Source organism: Mirounga angustirostris, unplaced genomic scaffold (assembly GCF_029215605.1).
Source record: "Mirounga angustirostris isolate CCGP_5_RB_7025 unplaced genomic scaffold, mMirAng1.0.hap1 SCAF_5, whole genome shotgun sequence".
NCBI classification, from domain to species: domain Eukaryota; kingdom Metazoa; phylum Chordata; class Mammalia; order Carnivora; family Phocidae; genus Mirounga; species Mirounga angustirostris.
In genome coordinates, this window is record NW_026991713.1 from 157,283,357 (window position 1) to 157,305,242 (window position 21,886).

Sequence of the window (21,886 nt, forward strand, 5' to 3'; positions counted from 1 at the left end):
ACAACCCCTTCTCTGAAGAGCTCATGCAGCTTACTATAGGGTCACTGGAAGAGCAAGAAATAGTCAGTAGTTAGGACACTCCTTGTATTCAGAGCCTCAAATTTTAAGATATGACTTCTTCTCCCTCCCCGATCACTGTCTATTTGGGAAGAGAGGATTAAAAACAGGGGTGCCTGGGTGGCTCAGTCAGTTAAGCGCCCGCCTTAGCCTCAGGTCATGATCCCAGGGTCCTGGGATCGAGCCCCACATCAGGCTCTCTGCTTGGCAGGGAGCCTACTTCTCCTTGTCCCTCTGCCTGCTGCTCTGCCTACCTGTGCTCTCTCTCTCTCTCTCTCTGTCAAATAAATAAAATCTTTTAAAAAACATATACAAGGGGCGCCTGGGTGGCTCAGTCGTTAAGCGTCTGCCTTCGGCTCAGGTCATGATCCCAGGGTCCTGGGATTGAGCCCCCATCAGGCTCCCTCCTCGGCGGGAAGCCTGCTTCTCCTTCTCCCACTCCCCCTTCTTGTGTTCCTGCTCTCGCTGTCTCTCGCTCTCTGTCAAATAAATAAATAAAATCTTAAAAAATATATATACAAAATATTACAGCTGCAAAGAAGTGTGTACATATAAGCAATACATCTGTTGGGGTTGCTAGAATAAATATTGAGATAATCAGTGTTTAACAATGTTCTATACTAAGTCCATTTGCCAAGTATCATGAACAGGAGCCCTTGTACCATCCCAAATTAAAAACATTTGGCCCAAAAGATTATGATTGAGGCTAACTCAGTTTACTAATGATGTGTCAGAAATGGGGTTGTGATGTAAGCTTATGTGGAGGAAACTCTATCCACAAGTTCATAGGACCACAATAATATATATCCTGTGTTTTACTGTGGAATTACCAATGATGATGATTTCTTCCCCATTGTTCGCGTCTTTCTTCGGTACATAAGAGTGATAATGTTCCATTGCAAAGGAACCACCTGAGGACAAGATTATGTCCAAAGGAGGAGATAATCAATCTCAGGGTTTGTTTTGTTTGTTTGTTTTTTGAGAAATATTATACTGTTGTTTTTTTCCAGTTAGTCTTTAGAAGACTAAGTGAAAACATTAATATCTCCAACCTCTCACAAAGAAAAGCAGGTGTATAGACAGATTCTTACATTTCCTTTTCAGCAATGTGATCATATCAAGCTGCTAGTGATCTTGATATTTGTTATAGGTCATTGCTTTTCATTGAAACCTTCTGAATTCATTTTCACAGAAAGTATATGACTATTCTTTTTTTTTTAAGATTATTTATTTATTTATTTGAGAGAAAGACTGAGCGAGAGAGACAGTACAGGAAAAGGGGCAGAGGGAGAGGGAGAAGCAGACTCCCCGCTGAGCAAGGAGCCTGATGCAGGGCTCGATCCCAGGACCCCGGGATCATGACCTGAGCTGAAGGCAGACACTTAATCGACTAAGCCACTCAGGTGCCCCAGTATATGACTATTCTTTAAATTTTTTTTTCTGGGGTGCCTGGATGGCTCAGTCAGTTAAGCATCTGACTTGATTTTGGCTCAGGTCATGATCTCAAGGTAGTGAGATTGAGCCCCTTGACATGGAAAGAAGTATTTGAGCTGAGTTCTGAAGAATAAGTAGGCACTAACTAGAAGGCCTCTGCCTAGAATCATGTGCAAAACCTCCAACCATCACTACCTCCTCCTCTAAAAGCCATAGCTGGGAATGTATGTCCTTGGTGCTCTGGACTGGACTACATTGGTTAGGAATGGCCACCCCTTCCAATCAGTGCTCCAGTAGACCACCCTTCATCTTGAGCCCTACTCAGTCCAAGAAGTGATTGATTATGACCTATCGACCCATTGTTCTTGTGCTGCTACTTTTTGGGCTCTGAGACAAACACAGAGGCTTGGGTCACAGACTGGGCCATCCAATACATACCAGATGTAGCCTCTGGAACTAACAGATCCACCAAGGATGCCATTGAAATGTGGTGTCACTTCTGCTCCACCCAAACTATCTATGGAAAACCTCATTTCTGGGGGCATGTAGTGTTTTGTCCTCCCTGCATTCCTTCTTTCCTTTAAGAAAAATCCTCTCCCTTCTTCCCTCTCCAACTAACCACCCAACTCCCACCTCCCTTCTCTCTCTCTCCCTTTCCCTCTGCCCCGACCCCTGTGTACACACACACTCTCTCAAATAAATAAATCTTTAAAAAATGTGTTTTTTCCTTCTCATAAATTCATATTAAAAATACCACTTTCTCTTGTTGAGATTTTTAGTTCAGATCTAGATAAAAACCTTAGCTCCAAACTCACTAGCTGTGGAACTTTGGGCAACTCAACCTAGTTAAGCCTTGGTGTCTTCTTCAGGGTTATTGTGAAAATTTGTAGCAATGACAGAAAAGTGTCAAACAGGGCCAGGCACATAGTAAGCCTGTAACCCATGTGACACCATCATTATTCTTACGAGGGTCTCATCAGGCTGATCCTAGAAAGGAAAAGTTCCTTTCCTATTCTTGAGGTAGCAACAGATTATGTGAACTCAAAGTTTCCCATCCTTAATTCAAAAGCATCTGTACTGCCACAAAATAATATTATGGTTTAGCAAGTATAAGCTAAGACAAGAAAGTGAAGAAAAAGACCCCAAACAGCAATATTTTAGAATGTTATAACCTGCAGGTAGGTGTTTTTTCTTTTGAAAGCAGAACATTATGAGAGAAAATTGGGTGCAAAAATTTTTTCCATAAGCAAGAGATGCAATTGCTATTATTATTAAGATAACATTAAAGATATTTGTTTATTGTTTCTGCCTCCACTACAATGTATGCTTTGTTGACGATAAGGATCGTTGTTGATTTATTTACTCTATATTGCAAGCACCTAAAACAGTAAGTGTGCAGTAAATATTTATTGATCAAGCAAAATTATAAGTGGAGCTTAGGAATTATTTTTCTACCAGAGATTCACTCAAAAATGTGAAGGTTGGAAAACATAAAAAGCCCAACTGGTCAATAGGTTCAACCATATCCAGGTAGAGGGAACATAATGTGAGAGAGGAAAAGAAATTCCCTAAATCCTGGACATCTTTCCCAGATTAGAATTACATTTTAAGAGAAAGAAGGAATCTTAAGAAAGGAGCAGAAAGACCAGGGAGATTTTTTTGAAGAGCATCAAATGATTTAACAAAGTAGTGGGGAAATGACCTCTGCTTTGGAGCGCATGAAACAGTAAAATGGTTGCAGTTTCAGTAATAATAACAAGGTATGCCTGAAAGCACGAGGTCTTAAACCACAACAAGGTAGTTATCAAATCGCCCTACTCATTTAAATGTTCATCCCCCTGCATTTCCTTGAGCTTCTAGCCTAAAGCTTTCTCTCTGCAGTATTGGTCGCGTGCTCACAGGAGGCTTTGCCTCTGCAGATTACCACAGGAGTTCCGCATGCCCCCTCTCACCATGGTAAAAAGAGAAAAAGACGGTTCTGTCTTGGAGATAGAATATCTCCCGGAGAGAACCCTTGGCAGGTGGAATCCAATTTCTTGATATTTCTGAAACTGGGATCTGTTATAACTAGAAAATGCCGAAGGATAACGGGTTCCTGCTGCTAACCAAACACTCAGATAAAAATGCAAGTGCCTCAGCCAAGCACAAACCAGTCTTTTCATAAAACAGTGGGCTTCTGAGCACATATTGTAGTAGTTCCGCGTCCAGCAGCTCATGGTCATAGCTCTGTGGTTCTTTTCCCCTTTAAAGGTCTTGATTAGGCCAATTCCTTTCTTCTTTGTGTTTGAGAAATGTGGATTTAGGCTGTTTCTAACTGAAACTTGGGTTTCCATTACCTTGTTGGCATCTTGCACCCATTGTCAATCCAGTTCTCTCATCTGGTCTGTCTTGTGGTTCCAGTCAGTGAACAGTCAAAGGTCGTGAGACAGGCATGTGCGCACCTACAACATCATGTTCAAAAGTACAACCATGACCTTGTCTTCTCATTCTCAAAAATCTGTGCTCAGCTGTTTCAATCCTCCTGTGTCCTTGTTAGTAATGGCCAATTAGAAATCACTGAATCCTTTCCCTATAATGGTCAGAGGCTGCCAAGTTATAGTAATTTGGACATAAGTGCCAATGGGAAATGTACATTATTCAAGCTACTTTGACTGTGACAGAAACCCAGTGCAGGCTAGCTGAAATAAAAAAGGAACTTGCCAGCTCTTATAACTGAAAAGTCAGGCAGAGGTAGAGCTGGGTAGGTACTCAGATTATGATAGGAACCTGTTTTCTCTGTCCCTGACTTTCCTTCTGTATAGAGTGCAGCCTTTTACCACATGGCAGCAAGGTAACTCCAGGCTTACTTGGGCCCAACAGTCCAAGATCCTAAAGGAAACATGTACATTTCTCTCAGTAGCACAGCAAAAGTCCCCCAGTGGACCCTGAAAAGCTTTCTGTGAGTCACATACCCATCCCTGACTCAGTAGTTGTAGCCTGAGGCTGGAGTTCTGACTACATCTGGGCATGTGCCTGAACTTGAGGGTGGGGGTTGGGTGGTCAGTTGGGGAGAGAAGAAGGGAGAGGATTTTTTTCTTAAAGGAAAGAAGGAATACAGGAAAGACAAAACATTATATGCCCCCAGAAATGAGGTTTTCCATAGATAGTTTGGGTGGAGCAGAAGTGACACCATATTTCAGTGGCACCCTTGGTGGCTCTGTTACTTCCAGAGGCTACATCTGGTATGTATTGGATGGCCCAGTCTGTGACCCAAGCCTCTGTGTTTGTCTCAGAGCCCAGAAAGTAGCAGCACAAGAACAATGGGTCGGTAGGTCATAATCAATCACTTCTTGGACTGAGTAGGACTCAGGATGAAGGGTGGTCTACTGGAGCATGATTGGAAAGGGTGGCCATTCCTAACCAATGTAGTCCAGTCCAGAGCACCAAGGACATACATTCCCAGCTATGGCTTTTAGAGGAGGAGGTAGTGATGGTTGGAGATTTTGCATATGATTCTAGGCAGAGGCCTTCTAGTTAGTGCCTACTTATTCTTCAGAACTTAGCTCAAATACTGCTTCCCCAGGGCAGCCTTTTCTGGACTCCACTTGCCAAAAGTAGGCCAGACCCTCTGGCTATGTGCTCCTATCTAATACCTTGTGTTTTCCATCACAGCACTCAATGCACTTAATGCAGTGACCTTTTATTTTTTTATGATTTTATTTATTTATTTGAGAGAGAGAGAGAGGAGAGAGGGGAGAGCATAGAGGAAGAGTGAGAGAGAGAAGCAGACTCCCTGATGAGCAGAGACCCCAATGTGGGGCTCAATCCCAGGACCCTGAGATCATGACCTGAGCTGAAGGGAGATACTTAACAGGCACCCCTAATGCAGTGATTTTATGTTGCCATATGTAAATCACTCTTATCTGTGATTGCTTGATAAATATCTAGCTCCTGCACTAGGAGGTGAGCTTCTTGAGGGTGGGAACTATTGAATACACAGTACTTAGCCCAGTGTCAGCACATTAATAATCACACAGTACCTTTTTTTTAAAAAAAAAAAAAGATGAATGAGGGGCGCCTGGGTGGCTCAGTCGGTTAAGCGTCTGCCTTCAGCTCAGGTCATGATCCCGGGGTCCTGGGATCGAGCCCCACATCGGGCTCCCTGCTCCGCGGGAGGCCTGCTTCTCCTTCTCCCACTCCCCCTGCTTGTGTTCCCTCTCTCGCTGTGTCTCTCTCTGTCAAATAAATAAATAAAATCTTTAAATAAATAAATAAATAAATAAATAAAATAAAATAAAAATAATAAAAAAAGATGAATGAATGATACCTAATTTCTGGTAACAGTGACTGATTTTAGTATGAAAATGTAACAAACTGCCTCTTCTTCTTCCTAAACTATCACATAGTTTGAACTTTTCACTTATTTCCTCACTTGCCTAAATGAATGAGGTGATATTTTAGGTAGCCTAGGTGACCAAAAAGCAGCAGCAGACTGGATAGTCAGCCCCCAAATAATCAGGAGCCCTCTTTTACTATATACGATTTAAATGAAAAAAATATATCAGGAACATAATCAAAAATCATAGAAATCTGGAGCTTAGTGAAGTTCTTGGCAGAAAACCAGGACATGCTACTCCTGAATATCACTGTTAACTATAGTTTCCTCTTGTAACCTCTAATTGTGTTGAATAATAATAATAAGTTTAATAATAAAAATGAATGCCAAATTCCCACCATTTTGTTTAAAACATGTCAGAAAGGGGCGCATGGGTTGTTAAGTGCCCGACTCTTGGTTTTGGCTCAGGTCATGATCTCATGGGTCGTGAGATCTTGCCCTGCATGGGGCTCTGCACTGAGCAGGGAATCCACTTGAGTATTCTCTCCCTCTTCCCCTCCCCCTACTCATGCATGCTCGCGCATGTATTCTCTCTCTCTCTAAAATAAATAAATCTTTAAAACATGTTGGATGGTAATTTCAAGCCTGGAGTATTATGAGCATGTAGATGTATATATACCAGTGCAATGAGCCTCATCTCCGCCCTCCCTCCTCCCATGTACCATGTGTGTGTGGTCCTTCAGGCTTTATGATCACAGCTTTATATGTCAGCCTCCTCTGGTATGGGCAACCGGAAGGTAGGGATTATTCAGTTATTCAAAAAAATCCAGATTATTTAATAACATTTCTGTTACTTCTTTAAAAAGCAAAACTGTTCTGAAACTTTTTATTATGTAGCTTTGAATTAATAAGAAAAGAAACCACTAGAGAAACTAATTATGTTTTAAATCTTTTTTTCTTGCCCTAGTACAATTTTAGACCTTCATGATGCTATGTTTAATTTGATTTGCCTGGTCCCCCTGGGCATTGCAGTAATTCCGATTCTGGTTTGGAGCCCATTCTCTCAGGAACAAGACAGACTACACAGGGGCTCTTTAAGACCAATGCTGGCTATCATGAGATTCAAACAAAACTTCAGTTGTTTATCTGTTCTGATAGAGTTTACATTATACCAGAAGGCAAACTGTTCTTTATAACCTCTAATTTGTTTAGAAAACAAAACAGAGAACACAAAAAAATCCAACATGTTTTAGGGCTTTTTGATTATAATAACAAACTTAATAAGAAAGTTAAATATGAGTTAAGGCCTCTCTGTTGGCTGTTTCCAAGTGGTCTTTTGGCCTGGTCACAACCTGTTATTCCTCACCCTTGAATCACTCCATGAGTTGGTTTGCTTTCCCAGAGTCCACCTGACTATGCATGCCACTTCTTTTTATTTTAAGCCCTATACTGCTTCTACAGCTGGTCCTATTAGTGAAGACATCATTTTTTTTCTTCCATTAAGTAATACCATATCACCATCATCTGTAGATTCCCCTGTGACTGATAGTGGTCAAATCTGGGGGACTCAGGGACCAGAGAACCCATATAACCCAGATTTATACTGCTCAGGGTCTTAGGCACAAAGCTTTTAGTTACGAAGAAACAGGGACTCAACTTCAGCTATCTTAAATAAAGAGGTTTCTTGTAAGGATCCAGTAGGCAAATTCATAGGCATGGGGGACAGGACATAAAATAGATTGAATCATAGAAGGACTAGAGTGAGAAAGGCAAGGGCTGAGGTGGCTTTCTCTGCCTCTGACATCTTTATTTCACTATTCCCTTACTCTCTCTCAATCTCTCTCTCTCACACACACACACTCACAGACACACACACACTCACTCACACACACACACACTCAAACATACACTCAGCTGAGCACCAGAGCTTTCAGGTTAGTTGCTTACTCTCATTTAACTGACTCAGACTCTGTGTGCCTGTTGGATTCTCTCTTTTTAAAAAAGTTTTATTTATTTATTTATTGTTAAGTAATCGCTACACCCATAGTGGGGCTCGAACTCACAACCCTGAGATCAAGAGTTGCATGTTCTTCCCAGCCAGGAACCCCTGTTAGATTCTCTTACCCAAGAACAGTCATTGCTTAGCATGACATGTTGTTTATATTGGTGTGCCGAAGATGCTTGACAACTGGCTCTCTGAAAAAAATGATGTATACATATATAACTTTATTATACATTTTACTGATAAAAAGGATGTGTAGCATATGAACTTATAAATAATACAATATACCTACTCCTTATTGTAAATTTCATACACCTATAATTTCAGTGTGACTTGTTATTTCTTTTTTTTGTTGTCATTTCTTAAAATTCCACTGTTAGTCTTTATAATTCACAACAATAGTCATGAAATCAAGACTATGAATAAGCTTGATTACTATTCAGTTCAACAAAGAACTCACGTATGTCATAGACCAAGGAGTGTAGTTACAACCTAAATGTTGTTTTATATTTTTGTTTATGTTAACTAGTAAGACAAAACTGAAATAATAAAGACATACTTCTGAACTTTACTCGATCATTAATGATGTGAGCAACTTCTCTCATGGACTGATGATAGGTTTTGAATACTAGAAAGAATATGTCCTCAATTTCCCGTGCTTTTCACAGTGTAACAGCTATACACATGACAGTTTTGAGTTTTATCTGCATTATTTTTTTTAAGATTTTATTTTATTTTGACAGAGAGAGATACAACAAGAGAGGGAACACAGGCAGGGGGAGTGGGAGAGAGAGAGGCAGGCTCTCCACGGAGCAGGGAGCCCTATACAGGACTTGATCCCAGGACCCTGGGATCATGAACTGAGCTGAAGGCAGACGCTTAACGACTGAGCCACCCAGGCACCCCTTGTCTGCATTATTAACATTTTCTTTACTACTTTCTTAAGTCTAGACCAGAGGCTGGCAAACTATAGACTGTGGGCCAAATCCAACCTATGGTCTCTTTCTGTACAGTCTGAGATATAAGAAAAATTTTTGCATTTTTAGAGGCTTGTTAAACAAATAATTATTGTGTGACAGGAACTGTATGTGACTCACAAGCTGAAAATATGTGGCTCCTCTTTTTTTTTAAGATTTTATTTATTTATTTGAGAGAGTGAGAGAGAGAGCATGAGCAGGGGGAGGGGGAGGGGCAGAGGGAGAGGGAGAGGCAGACTCCCCACCCAGCAGGGAGCCCAACACAGGACTCCATCCCTGGACCCCGAGATCATGACCTGAGCTGACGTTTAACCAATTGAGCCACCCAGGCGCCCCTATCTGGCTCTTCATAGAAAAAGTTTGCCAACCCCTGGTCTAGATAATCAACAAAACAAAACAATAATATATACTGATTTCCATGGTATAAGTAAATCCATTATGGCTAATTTCAGGCTATAAATGTGATATTACTGAATACAGATTTAGGGGAAGTGATGCTCAGTAACATATGATTATAAGATAAAAACAAAAACAAAATCAGAGAGGGAGACAAACCATGAGAGACTCTGGACTCCGGGAAACAAACTGAGGGTTAGAGAAGGGAGGGGGTGGAGGGAAGGGGTAGCTGGGTGATGGGTATTAAGGAGGGCACGTGTTGTGATGAGCACTGGGTGTTATACGCAACTAATGAATCATTGAACACTACATCAAAAACTAATGACGTACTATATGTTGGCTAACTGAACATAATTAAAAAAATAAATAAAAAAGTATAAAAACCAGCTTAAAAATAATCATAATACCAGATGTACATGCTGTATCACCATACAGATATAGCAGGCATTGATTACATTAAAAGCATAAGCAATAGTAAAATATAGTAATGAGAAAGTAATGTTTTGAGTACTTACCACTTTCATTTTTAATATCATTTCCTTAATCATAAACTTACATTATTTATTTTTTAATAATTGCTATGTTTAAAAACCAGCTTGAGGAATTCCTGAAAAGTTGACAAGTCTCTCACCAGCCAGGATGAGCAGGCTCCAGCATAGCACTGGGTGCACATCATAAGAGTACTCACTGGGTTGCTACTACTTGGTCTGTGGGTAGATGTTGAGGAAGTAGTGGAAGCAATGTAGGTAGAGTAAACCTGATTCATATGCTGAGTTCTCTGATCCAAGCCAGCATACTGCAGTAAGAGAATTCAAAATGGTATATTTCCTGAATTTGTTTTCATTTTGTTTTCCCTAAAATCAGCAAAGTTCTTTTAGGGCCTGGAGATAGGGAAAACTAGGGATGGGGATGGTGACTGTATTATTTTCCAATCCTGAAATGGGGATCTAAAGGTGGTGAAGAAGTTTGGACTTGTGCAAACTTTAATATGCCCCATGAGGAAAGAATCAGTGAACTTAAAGATATGTCAATAGAAATTACTCAAGCTCAAACACAAAGAAAGTGAGGGAAAAAAAAGAATAGAGCACCCAAGAGACTTAGGACAATATGAAAGAGTCAAATATACTTTTTAATGGAATTCTTCCCACCCCAAAAGAAAATGGAACAGGTTAGAAGAAATATTTGAAGAGACAATAGCCAAGAATTTTTCCAAAAATAATGAAAGACATCAAACCCAGAAGCTCAAGCTCTAAATAGCTCAGAGAACCAGGAAAAAACCAGGATAAATATTAAAAACCCTACCAACCATATGAAACAAAAAACACCTAGACACATCATATGCAAACTGATGAAAACCAAAGATAAAAATAAACCACTGATGGTAGCCAGAGAAATAAGATACATTACATGGAGAGGAACAAAAATTGGATTAGCAGCACACTTTTCATCAGAAACAATGCAAGACAGAAGACAATGTAATGACATCTTCAAAATGTTGAAAGAAAAAAAACTCGTCAACTTAAAATTTTATAAACAATGCAAATATCTTTAAAAAATTAGGGTGAGGGCACCTGGGTGGCTCAGTCGTTAAGCGTCTGCCTTCGGCTCAGGTCATGATCCCAGGGTCCTGGGATGGAGCCCCGCATTGGGCTCCCTGCTGGGCAGGAAGCCTGCTTCTCCCTCTCCCACTCCCCCTGCTTGTGTTCCTGCTCTCGCTATCTCTCTCTGTCAAATAAATAAGTAAAATCTTTAAAAAAAAAAAAATTAGGGTGAAATCAAGACTTTCAGACAAACAAAAGGCTGAAAAAATTACCAGCAGATTTGCATTACATAAAGTGTTCAAGGAAGTTACCAGTTGGAAACTTGGGTCTACACCAAGGAATAAAGATCTCTAGAAATGGTTAAAATGAAGGTAAATATAAAAAACTTCTTTTTTCTTATTTTTAATCACTTTAACAGGTGACTGAGGATCACTTGTATCTTGCTGCTGAAAATGTAAAGTGGTACCACCACTCTGGAATATATTTTGGCAGTTTCTTATAAAACTAAACATGCAATTACCATGAAACATAGCAATTGCACTTTGGGGCATTTATCCCAGAGAAACGAAAACTTGTATTTACACAATAACCTATAAATGAATATTCATAACAACTTGATTCATAACAGCCAAAAACTAGAACAGCTTAACGGTTAAAGAACTAGAACAAATTAATGGTTAAACAAACTATGATACATATAAACCATGGAAGACTACTCAACAATAAAAATTAACAAACTATTGATATACACATCAACTTGGGTGATTCTCCAGGGAATTATACCGAATGAAAAATCCAATCACAGAAGGTTATATACCATATGATTCCTATTAGATAACATTTGTTGAAATGAAAAAATCTTAGAAATGGAGGACAGATTAATGGTGGCCAGAGGTTTAAGATGGGAGTGGGAAGGGTTGGAGATGAGTGTGGTTATGGGCGCCTGGGTGGCTCAGTTGGTTAAGCGACTGCCTTTGGCTCAGGTCATGATCCTGAGTCCCGGGATCGAGTCCCGCATCGGGCTCCCTGCTCGGCAGGCTTCTCCCTCTGACCCTCCTCCCTCTCATGCTCTCTGTCTCTCATTCTCTCTGTCTCAAATAAATAAAATCTTAAAAAAAAAAAAGAGAGAGATGAGTGTGGTTATAAAGGGCAACACAAGCAATCCTTGTGGTGATGGAATTGTTCTGTATCTTGACTGTGGTGGTGGATACATGAACCTACATGTGATAAAATTGTATGGAACTAACACCCACATATGTAAATAAAACTCTGGAAATCTGTGTCAAAATCCTGGTTGTGATAATATGCTATAGTTTATAAGACGTTACCATTAGGGTAAAATGGGTAAAGATTACATGGGATAACTCTGTACTCTTTCTTACTATAGCATGTGAATCCACAATTATCTCCACAAAATTTTCAATACAAGATAATTGACTATATAAAATAAAAATAGCAGCAGTGTAGGGGCCCCTGGGTGGCTCTGTTGGTTGAGAGACTGACTCTTGGTTTTGGCTCAGGTCATGATCTTGGGGTCTTGAAATCAAGCCCCGCATCTGCTCCACTCAGCACAGAATCTGCTTGAGATTCTCTCTCTCCCTCCCTTGGCTCCTCTCCCTGCTCACGCGCACACGCTCTCTCTCTAAAATAAATAAATAGGGGCACCTGGGTGGCTCAGTCATTAAGTGTCTGCCTTCGGCTCAGGTCATGATCCCAGGGTCCTGGGATCGAGCCCCACATCGGGCTCCCTGCTCCGCGGGAAGCCTGCTTCTCCCTCTCCCACTCCCCCTGCTTGTGTTCCCTCTCTCACTCTCTCTCTGTCAAATAAATAAAATCTTTAAAAATAATAATAAAATAAATAAATAAATCTTTAAAAAAATAGCAGCAGTGTATTTTGGAATTACAGTACATGCAAAAATAAAATATAGGATAACAATAGCCTAAAAGATGAGAGGGAAGAATTTGTCATATATTGTTATAAGGTTTTTATACTATAGAGAAAATATATTGTTATTTTAAAGTAGGATGTGATTAATTGAAGATGTATATTGTAAACTTTAGGGCAACCATTAAATATATATTTTTTAAATTAGGCATGAATAATAAGCCTATAGTGAAGATAACATAATAAAAATTACTCAACCTAAAAGCAGGCAGAAAAAGAGGAAAGAGGGCCAAGAATGGAACAGAGAGAAAACAACTAGCTAGGTGTTAGATTTAATCAATATTACATTAATACAGATAGTCTAAACACACCAATTAAAAGACAGAAATTGTTAATTGGACTAAAAACAAGATCTACCTACATGATATGTACAAAAAAAAATCCACTTTTATTTTTTTCTAGAGAGAGAGCGAGTGACTGAGAGCAAACTGGGGGAGGGGCAGAGGGAGAGAGAGAAAATCTTAAGCAGGCTCCATGCCCAGCATAGAGCCCAATGTGGGCTCCACATTGGGGGTGGAGTTCACTTTTAAAAAATTATAAAATTGTGGATTTGCCTATTTCTCCATTCACTTCTATTAGTTTTTTTGCTTCATGCATTTTGAAGTTCTGTTGTTAGGTACATACACATTTAGGATTATTATATTTTGTTGGTAAATTGACCCATTTATCATTATGTGAGCTCTCTCTTTATCCCTGGTAATATTCCTTCTTCTGAAGTTGACTTAAATATTAACATGGCCACTCCAACTTTCCTTAGATTACTGTTTACATGTTACATTTTTCGATCCTTTGTCTTTTAACATGTCTATATCTTCATATTTAAAGTGGATTTTTGTGGGGCACCTGGGTGGCTCAGTTGGTTAAGTGTCCAATTCTTAATTTCGGCTCAGGTCATGATCCCAGGGTCCTGGGATCGAGCCCCGCATCAGGCTCCCTGCTCAGTGTGGAGCCTGCTTCTCTCTCTCCCTCTGCCCCCACCCCCAATCCAAGCTCGTGCGCTCACTCTTCCTCTCTCTCAAATAAATAAAATTTTATTTTATTTTATTTATTAAAGATTTTATTTATTTATTTGAGAGAGAGAGAATGAGAGACAGCATGAGAGGGAGGAGGGTCAGAGGGAGAAGCAGACTCCCCGCCGAACCGGGAGCCCGATGCGGGACTCGATCTCCGGACTCCAGGATCATGACCTGAGCCGAAGGCAGCCGCTTAACCAACTGAGCCACCCAGGCGCCCAGTAAAATTTTTTTTTAAAAAAGAAACTAGACAAAGGAGAGCAAATTAAACCCAAGCAGAAGGAGAAAATAATAAAGATCAGAAACAGATAAAATTGAAAACAGATGCCTGTTTGAATAGCTCTCACCAAGAAAATTAGAGATAAGAAATGCTGGCAAAGATGTGGAGAAAAGAGAACCCTGCGCACTGTTGGTGGCAATGCAAGCTGGTGCAGCCACTGTGGAAAACAGTATGGAGGTTTCTCAAAAATTTGAAAATGGAACTACCATGTGATTTAGCAATTCTACTTCTGCAAATATATCTGAAGGAAAAGAAAAGCCCCTGTTGAGATATCTGTACTCCCATATTTATTGCAGCATTATTTACATAACCAACACATGGAAACAACCTAAGTGTCCAAAGATAGATGAATGGATAAAGAAGTTGTAGTGTGTGTGTGTATATATATATATATATATATGCAATGGAATTTAGCCATAAAAAGAAGGAAATCTTACCATTTGTGACAATACAGATGGACCTTGAGGGCATTATGCTAAGTGAACTAAGTCAGACAGGGAAAGAGAAATACTATATGATCTTACTTATAAGTAGACTCGAACAAACAAACAAAAAACCGACAACCAAAAAAAACCCCAAACCAAAACAAAACTCACAGAAAAAGGTCAGATTTGTGGTTACCAGAGGCAGGGGAAGGAGAGGAGGAAGGTGATCAAAAGGCACAACTTTCCAGTTATAAGTAAGTCCTGAGGATGTAATGTACAACATGATGATTATAGTTAACACCGCTGGATGGTATATTTGAAAGTTAAGAGAGTAAATCCTAAGAGTTCTCATACAAGGAAAAAAAACCATTTTATTTTTTTCTTTTTGTATCTATACGAGGTGATGGCTGTTAATGAAACTTATTGTGGTCATCATTAGACAATAGATGGAGGCCAAGTCATTATGCTGTATACCTTAAACTTACACAGTGCTGGGGTGCCTGGGTGGTTCAGTCATTAAGCGTCTGCCTTCAGCTCAAGTCATGATCCCAGGGTCCTGGGATCGAGCCCCACATTGGGCTCCCTGCTCGGCGGGAAGCCTGCTTCTCCCTCTCCCACTCCCCCTGCTGGTGTTCCCTCTTTTGCTGTGTCTCTCTCTGTCAAATAAATGAATAAAATCTTAAAAAAAAAACAACCTTACTCAGTGCTGTATGTCAGTTATATCTCCGTAAAACTGAAGGAAAGAGATATCTGCACTCCCATGGTTGTTGCAGCATTATTCAGAATATTCAAGTATGGAAACAACCTAAGTGTTTGTTGATGGGTGAACGGATAAAGATGTGATATAAATACAGATATAGATATTATTTAGCCACAAAAAAGAAAGAAATCTTGTCATTTGCAACAACATGGTTGAACCTGTAGGACATTATGCTAAGTGAAGTAAGCCAGAACAGAAAGACAAATACTGTATGAGGGGAGGTTTGAAAAGTTGAACTCATAGAACCAGAGAACTGGGTTGCCATGGCATGGGAGGTGGGGAAAATAGGGAGAAGTTGGTCCAAAGGCCCAATCTTACAGTTATAATAAATAAGTTCTGGGGACCTAGTGTAAAGAATGGTGACTGTAGGAGCGCCTGGGTAGCTCAGTCAGTTAAGCATCTGCCTTCAGCTCAGGTTGTGATCCCGGGGTCCTGGGATAGAGTCCTGCATTGGGCTCCCTGCTCAGTGGGGAGTCTGCTTCTCCCTCTCCCTCCCCCCAGGTTGTGCTCTCTCTCTCACTCCCCCCAGGTTGTGCTCTCTCTCTCACTCCCTCTCTCAAATAAATGAAATCTTAAAAAAAAAATAAAAGAATGGTGACTGTAGTTAATAATACTATACTACAGGGGCGCCTGGGTGGCTCAGTCTGTTAAACATCTGACTTGGGCTCTGGTTGTGATCTGGGGGTTCTGGGATCAAGCCCCGCAACCAGCCCCATGACTGACACTGCGCTCAGCAGGGAGTCTCCTTCTCCCTCTCCCTCTGCCCCTCCCCCACTCATGCTCTCTCTCTGTCTCTCTCTCTCTCTCTCTCTAATAAATAAAATCTTTTAAAAATACTATATTATATACTTGAAATTTGCTAAGAGAATAGCTCTTAAGTGTTCTCACTGCATGTATGTGTGCACTTACACACACACACAGACACACACAAACCTAACTATGTGAGATAACAGATGTGTTAACTTGATTATGATAATTATTTCATAATCTATATGTATGTTAAATCATCCCATTGTACACCTTTAAAAAAATCATGTACAATTTACATATATAAAATTTTTTAAAAAAGATTTTATTTATCCATTTGAGAGAGAGAGCATGAGTGGAGGAAGGAGCAGAGAGACAGGGACAAACAGACTCTACACTGAGCATGAAGCCCAATGCGGGGCCTGATTCCATGACCCTGAGATCACAACCCCAGCCGAAATCAAGAGTCAGATGCTCAACCAACTGAGCCACCCAGGCACCCCCATATAAACAATTTTTATTTGTCAATCATACCTCAGTAAGCCTGGAAAAAAATTGAAAACTCCTGATCTTTGAAAGATATTGTTAAGAAAATGAAAAGGTAAGCCACAGACTGGGAGAAAATATTTGTAAAATCCCTTTTTTGACAAAAGACTTGCATATAGAGTATTTAAAAAAAATTTTTAAACCAGGGGTGCCTGGGCAGCTTAGTGGGTTGAGCACTGGACTCTTGGTTTTGGCTCAGGTCATGATGTCAGGGTCATAAGATCAAGCCCCAAGTGGGGATGCTGACCACGGAGTCCACCCAAGCTTCTCTCTCCTCCCTCTGCCCTGCCCCCCCGTGTGCACACACACACTGTCTCTCAAATAAATAAAGCTTAAAAAAAAAAAAACAGGGGCGCCTGGGTGGCTCAGTCGTTAAGCGTCTGCCTTCAGCTCAGGTCATGATCCCAGGGTCCTGGGATCGAGCCCCGCATCGGGCTCCCTGCTCAGCGGGAAGCCTGCTTCTCCCTCTCCCACTCCCCCTGCTTGTGTTCCCTCTCTCGCTGTGTCTCTCTCTGTCAAATAAATAAATAAAATCTTAAAAAAAACCCCACAAAAACCTCTCACAACCAATTAAAAGATAAGAAAGAACCAAATAAAAAATGAGCAAATATTTAACAGACATTCTACCAAAGAAGATATACAGATGGAAAATAAGTAAATGAAAAGATCTTTAACATTATTGGTTATTGGGAAAAGGCAAATTAAGACCACAGTGAAATACCACTACCTAACTACTGGAATGGCTAAAAATAGAAACTGACAATACCACGTGGTAACAAGGTTGTGGAGCATCCAGAACTCATACAGTCCTGGGAGAATTAAAATGGCACAGCTGCTTTGGAAAACAATTTGATAGCTTATTAGAAAGTTAAATAGACAAAGAATCTGACATAGAATCCAGAAATCCCATTGCTAGCTATTTGCTCAAGAGAATAAAAAACTATGTTCACACAAAACATGTACACAATTGTTTATGGCAGCTTTACTCACTATCACACACACATAAAAAAAAAAACTGGAAATAACTCAAATGTCCAACTGGTTAATAGGTAAACAAATTATGGTACATCTACATCATGGAATGATACATGTCAGTAAGAAGACAGATTTACTGATACATCAGTGTGAATGAATGCCAAGCACATAATGCTGAGTAAAAGAAGCCAGACTCAAAATATTATCTACTGTATGATTCCATTTAGTATTCTGGAAAGGGTAAAACCATCGGGGCAGCAAACACATTAGCGATTGCCAGGATCTAAGGTGGGGAGAGGTTGACAACAACAGATGCTGGGAATTTTTTTTAGGGAATGGAAATATTCTGTATTTTGATTGACAAATGCATAATTGTATGCATTTGTCAAAACTCAGAAATTGTACACTACAGAGGGTGAATTACCTGACTTAAAAAAATATTTAAAGATCACAGAAATTGTTTTCATTTTCTTTTTGGGAGATTGTCCTGAAGTGATTACACAAATGTCATTTGACTTGCTATTTAGATATGTCATTTTCGGGGCACCTGGGTGGCTCAGTCGCTTAAGCGTCCAACTCTTGATTTCAGCTCAGGTCATGATTTCAGGGTTATGGGAGTGAGCCCCGTGTCTGGCTCCTAGCTGGGTGTGCAGTCTGCTTGGGATTCTCTCCCTCTCCGTCTCCTTCCCCCTCTGTCCCTACCCCTTCTGCCCTTCCCCTCTTCCCGCCCCCCACAATGCTCTCTCTCTCAAATAAATACATCTTTTTAAAAAAGGAGATGTCATTTTCTTCTTTTAGATTATCTCAACATTTTAAAAATCATTACCTTATTAAAAACTTCACGACTACTGAATACTTTTTTTAGTAATATTTTTTTTATTAAAGTACATATTGCTTCTGCTAAGAACCTCTTCCCTGCCTTCTCCCTGTGAGCCATGTTACAGACCCCCTATTTGCAGCCAGATTCTGAATCAGTACACCTGGGATGGCCCAGGAACTTGCACCGTAACTAGTACCACCAGGGAATTTTGATGCTCGTGGGCTGAGGACAGCTAATAAACACTAGGAGGCAGTAGAATATTGTGTGAAGAATGTGGGTTCTAAAATCAGACCGCCTACTTAATCCTGCCTCAACCACCCACTGGCTGTGCAATGGAAACTTTATGTGCCTTGGATTCTTCCTGTTCGGAAAAAAAACAAAAAGGTAGTAACAATAGTATCAACCTTATTAGACTGTAATGAGGATTAAAAGAGATGCCACATGTAAGACACTTAGCAGGACATCTGGCATCTAGTGTCCTCTGTCGTTGTTTCTAGTGATCTGTTCATGAAGAGCAAGGCTGTGGCCCAGATCTAGAATTTCATGTGGTAGAAATACACCCATTTTCATTTCTAGAGTGCTTTTCCTCCCAAATGCCTCCCAGAGAACTGGGCAAGCCTCACACTATGGGGGAGGGTGATGGATATGGGGACTAAGAAATGCAAGGATTTTGACTTCAGGTCATAAGCAGCAGACAATTTGTCAAGCATACAACTATCAAAAGAATAGATATCTCCGCTTATAAACTTTGTCACAGGTATGTACTTTTTGCAGTAAATTATTTCCTATTTTGTGGAGCGCTAGGGAACTCTGAATTGGTTAGATTTATTGTTAGTGTGGCAAAACAGTTAAACCATTTCTCTTTTGTACTATGTAAGTACAGGTATGTTTGTATTAGCATTTGGGGAAAAATCCACAGAATTCCTAATTCACAAAAGAAAGTAAGCAGGTGAAGGAACAGATCCTGTAACTGGAAGTCTTTAATCCAGATGTACATGTACAGGTGGTCTTTATTAATTACCATTTTTACAGACAAAATAATTAAGGTGATATGATTTTCCAAGGTCACATGGGAAATGTCAGGGGCGTAACAAGAATCTGAGTTTCCTGCCTCCTGGTATGAAGGCTCACCCTGTTTTTGATGATAAAGATGAGAGCTGGATAAACTGACATGGGGTTTAGGGACTAGGAGTGTGTGGTGGGGCAAAAAAAAGACCCTGAAAGAGAACCACAGGCATGTCTGAACAATCTGGGAACATTCGCATTCCTACCCATTGCACTTTTCAGACAAACGAGGTCTGATATTTGTTGGGTGAAGGAAGGCTGGCTGGCCATCTTCAGTCCCCATTAGGAGAATGATGTGGGTAAATCACCACTGCCTAATGTTTTGCTGGTATTGAAACTTGATATGTGGGTACACTGAGAATGGAATCATTACCCACAGGCACATTAACAGAACTCTCAGCCCAGTGCAAAAAATAAAAAATAAAAACACCCAAACCTATTTACTAACTTACACTGAGAAATTTATCAGTGAGACTGATCCTTGCGTTCCCCATCAGCACATGCCCACCATGTGGTGAGCTTGTAATGAGGGACGTGGCCATTTAGAATTATGTTAATGGATGATGTCATGGAACCTAGATAAAATGGATGCACCCATCTCCATCCACACAGAGAGACATCTGCTGCACTGAGCCAAGTGGCTCCTGGGCTGATGATGGAGATCCATAACCAAATCAGCCTGCCTTTCCATTTTCTTTTTTTTTTAAGATTTTATTTATTTATTTGACAGAGAGAGACACAGCGAGAGAGGAAACACAAGCAGGGGGAGTGGGAGAGGGAGAAGCAGGCTTCCCGCTGAGCAGGGAGCCCGATGTGGGGCTCGATTCCAGGACCCCGGGATCATGACCTGAGCCGAAGGCAGCCGCTTAACCAACTGAGCCACCCAGGTGCCCCTGCCTTTCCATTTTCTCAGGCTGACACTCCTCCCCACTCCACCCACAATGAGCTGTTTTTTCTGTAGATATGTTATGACCTTCCTTCAGTCAATCTGCAGTCAAGTTTTGCCTTGGGGACCTGCCTCTCTAAAAGGTGACTTTGCATCTCTTTGCTCTAATCCATTATACATATGCTTTTACAAAGTGTGATTTTTTCTAGACAGCGATTTTATTTCCCTATTTCTAGAATTTTTTTCAGGGCATTTTTTTTTTTCCAGGGCAATTTTAACAGGGCAGTTCTAATGATCAACTGCATGTACTGCCTATCATGTCAAAAAGACCTGACTTAGGGGTGCCTGGGTGGCTCAGTGGGTTAAGCATCTGCCTCCGGTTCAGGTCATGATCCTGGGGTCCTGGGATTGAGCCCTGCATCGGACTCCCTGCTCAGCAGGGAGTCTGCTTCCCCTCTGCCTGCAGCTCCCCTGCTTGTGTTCTCTCTCTCTCGCTATCTCTCTCTGTCAAATAAATAAATAAAATCTTAAAAAAACACCTGACTTAATTTTTTTTCTTAAAACATCTTTAAACATATATGTCAAAAATGTAATGTATTCCTGACGCTTGTGTCCAGATATAAATTCTAAATGGGGTAAAAGAGCCAACAAATATTAAATGTTCTCAGATACGATATGTTCTACCATGTATCAAGATGAAAATACACCCATGTCTAGAACAATGGAGAAATTCCAGTCCATGTATCAAAGAGGGTATTGGAGAATCTAAAAATTAATCCACTGTACTATCAAATAACTACAGGGATAACTTAGATTTTTTTCCTTGAAGACTTATTCCAGGGCACCTGGGTGGCTCAGTCAGTTAAGCATCTGCCTTCCGCTCAGGTCATGATCCTAGGGTCCTGGGATAGAGCCCCACATTGGGCTCCCTGCTCAGCGGGGAGTCTGCTTCTCCCTCTACCCCTCCCCCCTGCTCATGATTTCTCTCTTTCTCATGCTCTCTCTCTCTCAAATAAATAAATAAAATCTTTAAAAAAATACTTATTCCATTGGATAATCATAATGAGCCTTGTAGATGTGGTAAAATTATCTGTAAATAGGTCTCTTTATGAAAATTTAAAAAGTGCATGTAACTAACCTAAGGGAATTTGTTTAAACTTATAAGATGTTTAAAAAGCAGCAAATCTGGCTCCAATGTCATTTATAGTTTTGGTTATAAGATGGACTTTTCCTGGAGGTAGAGCAACGTGTTCTATATTCACAGATAACAAACTATACTTTCATGAGGTCCCTGGGCAAAGCTGGCTTCTTGCGGTCTTACCTCCCAGAGCTGGTGTGGGAGGCTGGAGGAAGAAGGTGGAATGGGAGTGCTGTTGGTGGAAGGAAAAGCTGCCAGCTTCTAATGCCTACCCCTGTTGTATCTAAAACTTTTCTCGAAAGACTTGAGCATACAAAGCTATTAAGCTTGAAATAAATTTTCTATTGTAGAATAGCCTAATAGCTGTTTCCGGGATTGACTGTTGATTTTAGGAAACTGTAAGGAACAAAGGATGCTTGGTAAAAGGAAATCATGAACCAGAGGAAAACAGCTGTAGGGGTCTCACCATGCTGAGGTTTTGGTTATTTAATAGCCAAATGCCTTTCCTCTGGGTTTAATGGTTTGTGCATATAATACGTTAAAGGACAATCCTAGGCTGAGTTG

General features: G+C 40.5%; 1 long non-coding RNA gene across 3 annotated transcripts in view; it reads right to left on the minus strand.

The window, feature by feature from the left end:
* The window catches only part of LOC135364558 (uncharacterized), a 63,134-nt gene that overhangs the window by 35,834 nt on the left and 5,414 nt on the right, over window positions 1–21,886 (minus strand). The window contains exon 3 of one of the 3 annotated variants that reach the window (XR_010411921.1): window positions 9,383–9,977. The exons of the other annotated variants lie outside the window; for them this stretch is intronic. This is a non-coding gene — a long non-coding RNA (uncharacterized LOC135364558). Of the gene's footprint in view, window positions 1–9,382; window positions 9,978–21,886 lie in introns of those variants that run through there. 3 annotated transcript variants of the gene reach the window in all.